At 42.5% G+C, this 7126-nt stretch overlaps 1 long non-coding RNA gene across 3 annotated transcripts in view; it reads left to right on the forward strand.

The window, feature by feature from the left end:
- Nucleotides 1-6887, forward strand: part of LOC142360528 (uncharacterized) — a 123689-nt gene extending 116802 nt beyond the window's left edge. For 2 of the 3 annotated variants that reach the window (XR_012763124.1, XR_012763125.1), the window contains one exon: nucleotides 506-6887. This is a non-coding gene — a long non-coding RNA (uncharacterized LOC142360528). The remainder of the gene's footprint in view (nucleotides 1-505) is intronic. The other variant, XR_012763126.1, reaches the window with a different exon arrangement.
- Nucleotides 6888-7126: the final 239 nt, after the last annotated feature.

The raw sequence follows: 7126 nt of genomic DNA on the forward strand, positions 1-7126 counted from the left end.
GACTAGATGATATTAGGTGGATTAAACCAAGAAATTCATCAGACTCTTTCCTCTAAGGAAAAAATTTCATTTATGCTTTCTGAAGTTGGAGACACCCATGCAGTCAAATGTATTTGTTTGATAAACAAGTCCTCCACAGTATTAAAATTGCTGTGGCAGCACACAAAAATGTAGGGGTGTCATAGTTCGGCCCTGGCCAGCAAGAAAGGGCCATGCGGCCACTCTGCCGCCCCTCTCCCTGCTGGGGTGGGGAGAATGGAAAGAAAAAGGCAAAACTTGTGGGTCGGGATAAGGGCAGTTTCACAGAACAGCAAAGGAAGCAAACAGTAACAACAACAATACTGATATATAAAATAAACACAGAAATGCACAGAGCAACTCTCACCGCCTGGTGCCCTGTGCGCTCCCAAGCAGCTGATAACTGTAAATGTAACAAATGTAACATGTGGGGGATGTTATCACTTCAGGTTGTCAGAAACAAGTCTTGGTTCTTTGTGAATATTAGGACGGTTGCAAGACAAGGGACTCCTGAATAATCCCTTTAGGCACCTGGGCCTTGGGAGAACAGGTATGCAAACTACAGAGATAAGGATGCTGCAGGATAATCTGAAGACCCCTGCCGAGAGACGCCAAACAAACATGTGCGATGGACATTACCATATATTAATGAATTCTCGGAAAAGCCATTACTATGATTAACATTTCTTGGAAATGTAATGAATATGTATGTTAACATAGCATAAATACCTAGTAACTGTGTCTCTTCGGTGCACACGTTTGGAGGAGAGATCCCCCGTGTGCCCGGCGCTGCAATAAAGAATACCTGCTTAATAGTCTGCCGACTATTGAGTCTTCAATTCCGGCTTTTCACGGCATCATTTCTGGCACCCCAGATGGGACCCGCTCTGCTCGGCTGCAGGACCCGCTGAGAACAGGACTCCCTAGGGTACCCCCGGGATTTCCCGGAGGGACTCCTCGCCTCACTCGGATCACTGCGGGAGCAGACAAGGACCATCTAAACAAGTAAAGGTATTCTTTTTTTTTCCTTTCTTTCTCTGTTTTGGTATGTGAGACCGGTCATTTGGAGAGTTCTCATAAGTCGTAGGAGACGTCCTACGCTGAGCGCTGTACACCAGGCTACTAGTGCCTGAGGGTGTACGTCTTGGTACGTTGGTGCAGGCACGGGTTAAGGTTTGCACTTCTGTAATAACGTGCTTTTGGTAATTGTGCGTTGGTACAAGCATGGGTTAAGCTTTGTACTTCTGTAATAACGTACATTCGGTATGGTACGCTTAGGAAACCCGCTTAAGTTGTACTTCTGGCGATACGGATTTGTTGGTATTGAACTCGGATATCGGATATCTCGGATACTGGCTTGTTAACATACCCATCAGGCATCGTAAAACCAAAAAAAAAACCCACCAAAAAAAAAAACACCTTGCACGGTGAACCTCTTTTCTTGTGACCAGAATATTAATTGTGACATTTTTGGAACGTGGTCAGAGCGGGACAGAAGGGGACGACAGATTAAAATTGTTAAGATAAAGACTAACAGAGGTACAGAATCAACAAAGTAAAATGGGGGACAGCAAAGCAGTGGTATTTTAAAGAAAAGCCCCTTAGGATGTATTCTAGCACATTGGAAAGCTTGTGTGACTGTATGAAGCCTCTGTGTGAAAGACAAATAAGTCAAAAAGAAAAAAAAAAGAGAAAAAAGAAAAAAAAAAGAAAAAAAAAGAGAGGAAAAAAAAATGGTGAAGAAAAAAAAAGAAAAAAACACCACGTACGTTTGGTATGTTCTGCTGATTTCCGGTTTTTGACTTGGGACTGTTGTATTTGAACTCTGAGTCTTCGGGGCTGTGGTTTATGATTTCTTAAGTATCAGTGCAGGGTCTTCCCGTGGGGGGGATTTTGAGAGCCTCTCCCAGGATCTAGACGGCAACATTGGGAAAAGTAGGGGGAGACCCCTCACTCAACAACGTCTTAATAATGTATGGGGTTTGGTTTGCTTAAAGAAAATCGGCATGATTTAGGAATTGAGTTGGGAATTTGGGGACTGGTTTTAAAATACAAGTTGGTATATATTGTGGGGTTACAAGTTCTCTAGTTATTTGGCGTTGATCGATCATTTAGGGACTCTGGTTTTGGGGTATGTATTGAATATACTGTATATATTGTTTTGAAAGAGCTCTATGTATATAAACATGTTAACTGAAGTGGTTTGCATGTATATATTGTTCTACTTAGGTGATACAGTATGTAAACAGAAGGATTTTAAAAGATCGCTTCTAGGTTGTGTGTGTGTGTGTGTGTGTGTTGTGTTAACCGATTGGTGGAGAAGTTGAGAAATTATTTTATTGTAACATGAGCTTCGGAGGGAGGTGATCCCCTCATAAGGAAACAATTAATTGAATTATGATATGTTGTTAGAATTGATGCGGTTTTGTGGACAATTAAAAAGTATAGGAGATGAAAAGTTTAACGCGGTATTGAAAAAAAAAAAAAAAAAACAACCAAAAAAAACCCAAAAGGAAAACCCCTCTGGATTTTCCGAAGGGCTGTGTAAAGTCATTAGAACAGAAAGGTATCAAGTTACAAGCTGCTTTGCTAGCTGCTGCTCTAAATGAAGAGAAAAAAAAAAGGCAAAGTTCTTAGAAGTTAAGCAACAGAAAAACAAAATGAAAAAGAGGGGAAGCAAGGTAACTTTTTACAGTATGGACTACTAGTGGAGTGTGAATCAGAATACAATACTCCTGTGTTACCAGTAAAAAAAAAAACAAAACAACACAAACAGGTGGAACTTACTGGGTAGTACAGGATTTAAGAGAAGTGAATAAGATTGTTAGGGACGTACACCCTGTGGTAGCAAGTATGGTTTACGGTATTGGATTTAAATGATGCATTCTTCTGTTTGCCTTTAGCCAAAGAGAGTCTGAATTTATTTGCATTTGAGAGGGAAAATCCTACCACGGGTAAAAACCCCCAGCTTGCCTGGACAGTGTTACCCCAAGGTTTTAAGCATAGCCCAACGATCTTTGGAAATCAACTAGCACGAGAACTTGAAGCATGGAACGCGCCCTCCAGAGATGGAACCCTTTTACAGCATGTAGATGACATTAATAGCAACTGAAACAAAACCTGACTGTATACAGTAGACTATCAGTTTGTTAAAGTTTTTGAGATTAAATGGGTATCAAGTCTCTCAACAGAAAACTCAGATGGTGCGGCGACGGATAACCTACCTTGGATGCAAGCTGTCTGGACAAAGAGAACTAGGAACAGAACAGAATGAAGCCATCTGCAGGACTCCCCTCCATCAGACGGTGAAAGAGCTCAGGACCTTTCTGGGACTGACAGGTTGGTGCTGGTTATGAATTTATAATTACGGAATAATAGTGAGACCCTTATGTGAACTTTTGAAAAACAACCCCACCCGATTGATCTGGTCCAAAGAAGCTCAAAACGCATTTCAGACACTTAAGCAAGATCTAATGAAGGCCCCGGCTCTGGGCCTGCCTGATGTTACTAAACCCTTTTGGCTGTTTTCTTATGAGAGACAAGGCATAGCTCGGGATCCTAGCTCAGCGGCTGGGACCCTACAAAAGAGCTGTGGCCTACTTTTCTAAACAACTGGATGAAGTAAGCAAAGGATGGCCAGGATGTCTACGAGCTGTGGCGGCGGTGGTCTTGAATATTCAGGAAGCCCGAAAATTTACCTTGGGCCAAAAGATCACAGTGCTGGTCTCACACACAGTATCAGCTGTACTGGAACAAAAAGGGAACCACTGGCTTTCCCCATCCCGATTTCTACAATACCAGGCCATTCTGATTGAATCAGATGATATTGATATTGTAGTAACTAATATTACAAACCCAGCTTCTTTTCTCAGCGGGTCAATCTCTGAACTATCGGTACATGATTGCTTAGAAACCATAGAGACTGTGTACTCCAGCAGACCAGATCTGAAAGAGGAACCCCTGGAAGATGCACAGGACTCCTGGTTCACGGATGGAAGCAGCATTGTCGGACAAGGTATTCGAAAGGCCAGGTATGCGGTGACAACAGCAGCCGAAGTAGTTTGTTCTCAATCACTACCTGCTAGAACATCAGCTCAAAAGGCTGAAACTATTGCCCTAACTAGGCCTCTGGAGTTAACAAAAGGAAAAAGATAAATATATGGACAGATTCCAAATATGCCTTTGGAGTTGTCCACGCTCATGGGACAATTTGGAAGGAGCAAGGACTACTAACTGCACAAGGGAAGCAGATTAAATACGCTGAGGAAATCCTTCGACTATTAGAAGCTGTTCAACTACCAGCAAAACTTGCCATCGTGTACTGCCGAGGACACCTGAAGGGTAACACTGACCAGGAAAGAGGTAACAGGTTGGCTGACTCTGAAGCTAAACAGGCAGCAGAGAGAATGTAAGAGATTTTAGCCTTAATTCCAGATTATAGAAATAGAAACCTGAGTGACCAAGAAAATGTTGAGTATTCTAAAGCTGATGAAGAATTAATAGAGGGATTAGGGGGCCAAGTTCCATCCCAGGGGTGGGCCTACTTAAGTGATGGCAGAATTATAATCCCTGCTAAACAGATCTGGGGGGTGGTTAAAGAAGAACACAATAGGACACACTGGAGAGCGGACTCCCTGTACAAATTTTTAAATCAGAAATTAATAGGGAAAAATTTGTATACTACAGTCCGACAAGTAACCCAACAGTGTGAAACGTGTTTAAAAATAACCCAAATACAGGTAACCGGGTACAATTAGGAGGTATTGGGAAGGGAAGTATACCGGGACAACATTGGCAAATTGATTTCTCTGAACTTCCAGGAAAAGGAGGGTACAAGTACTTATTAGTACTTACGGATACCTTTTCAGGTTGGCCAGAAGCATTCCCTTGTAGAACAAATAAAGCAAGGGAAGTAACTAAGGTATTATTAAATGAAATAATACCTCGATTTGGGGTACCGACAATTATCTCCTCAGATAGGGGGACGCATTTTTGTGCAGAAGTAGTGCAACAGGTCAGCAAACTGTTAGGAATCAATTGGCAGTTACATACGCCCTACAGACCACAAGCCAGTGGGCAAGTAGAAAAGATGCAAAAATATGCCAAGAAGCAAATCTATATTGGTACCAAGCATTGCCTATTGCACTACTTCGGATACGTGTAAAACCTAGGGCCAAAGAAAATTTGAGCCCTTTTGAGATACTATATGGGAGACCATATCAGGCTAAATATCAGGGGGAAGATTTGAACCAGTTGGGAAATCAGTATCTACAGAATTATGTTATATCCTTAGGAAAACAATTAGAAAGGATTAGTAAAAATGTTTTGGGTACCAGGGCTAAAGGGGTAGATCACTCGATCCATCCATTTAGCCCTGGAGATTGGGTTTATGTTAAGAATTTTTCAGAAGTGGAATGGACCTTACCAGGTATTGCTGACCACCTTCACTGCAATCAAGATTAGAGAACAACCGGCCTGGATCCATTATTCCCGAGTGAAGAAGGCTCCTAAACCAGGATGGATGGTCGAAAAGGCTGGCGGTTTGAAACTATGATTGCGGCGGTAACTTTGTTAAACCTAGGCTTTTTAGGATACCGCGATCATGACAACTCAAGCTACATGACTGGACCAAGATGTGACCTACAGATATTAGATAAAAACACCCAGATATAGGTCAGCAATAATAGCTGCCTATGGAAAGCAAGATCCAACACTTGTTCGTGCTGACCCCCTTCCATACACACAAAAATTGTACTTGCAGAGATGGGTGGAATGATTATTTGATCAACAAAACTACAGTAGAAGTAGGAATTTGGGATTTGAAAGGGACAGGCGCGATATATATAGATTTTTGTAACAGAACCCAATTAGAAACCTATAGCCCCTCGAACTGGGATTATTTTAGGAATGCACCAATTGGCTGGGTAAACCGCGGAGCATTTTGCAGAGCTAATCTCACAGCCACTGACGGGGCCCTGTAAATTACACAACACGTATTGGTGGCTATGTGGGGATGGCATTAGCAGAAAGCGACTCCCTGCGGGTTGGAAGGGAATGTGTACCATAGGTCATCTAGTCAGCCAGGACCGAATATATAATCAGTCCCAAATACCTAAAGGCATATTAAGAACATCATGGAGACAAGCCAAACGGGAAAACAACCCACTTGTAAGTAGGGGAACAAAATTTAACCTCTTGGCTCCCCAATTTAGAGTGGTTGAAACAATTGTTCATGGGAATGATCACACTGGTCGTTTTAGGAATACTTGTTTGCATGTCTCTCAAATGTCTCCTTTGGTGTTGTCAGGATTCAGTTGAGACACACAGTGATTGGAAAAAGGAATAAGATTAGGCACCAAATAGAATTATTTGAAAATAATACCTACAAAATAGAATAGTGAGGATTCATAGCTTTCTAGCTACAAATCCTCAAAAGAAAAGGAGGGATTGATAACTGTAAATGTAACAAATGTAACATGTAGGGGATGTTATCACTTCAGGTTGTCAGAAACAAGTCTTGGTTCTTTGTGAATATTAGGACGGTTGCAAGACAAGGGACTCCTGAATAATCCCTTTAGGCGCCTGGGCCTTGGGAGAACAGGTATGCAAACTACAGAGATAAGGATGCTGCAGGATAATCTGAAGACCCCTGCCGAGAGACGCCAAACAAACATGTGCGATGGACATTACCATATATTAATGAATTCTCGGAAAAGCCATTACTATGATTAACATTTCTTGGAAATGTAATGAATATGTATGTTAACATAGCATAAATACCTAGTAACTGTGTCTCTTCGGTGCACACGTTTGGAGGAGAGATCCCCCGTGTGCCCGGCGCCGCAATAAAGAATACCTGCTTAATAGTCTGCCGACTATTGAGTCTTCAATTCCGGCTTTTCACGGCATCACAGCGATTCACCTCCTCCAGGCCTGCCCCCCTCCTCAGCACCAAGCATGATGGCACATGGTATCAAATACCCTGTTTGTTGGGCCAGTTTGGGTCAGCCGGGTAGGCCCACCCGGCTGTGTCCCCTCCTGGCTTCCTGTGAAAATTAAGCCTGACCTGGCCAAACCCAGGACAAGGGGGAACTTGTATTAGGGCTCG

The sequence above is a fragment of the Opisthocomus hoazin genome, chromosome 2 (assembly GCF_030867145.1).
Source record: "Opisthocomus hoazin isolate bOpiHoa1 chromosome 2, bOpiHoa1.hap1, whole genome shotgun sequence".
NCBI lineage: Eukaryota > Metazoa > Chordata > Aves > Opisthocomiformes > Opisthocomidae > Opisthocomus > Opisthocomus hoazin.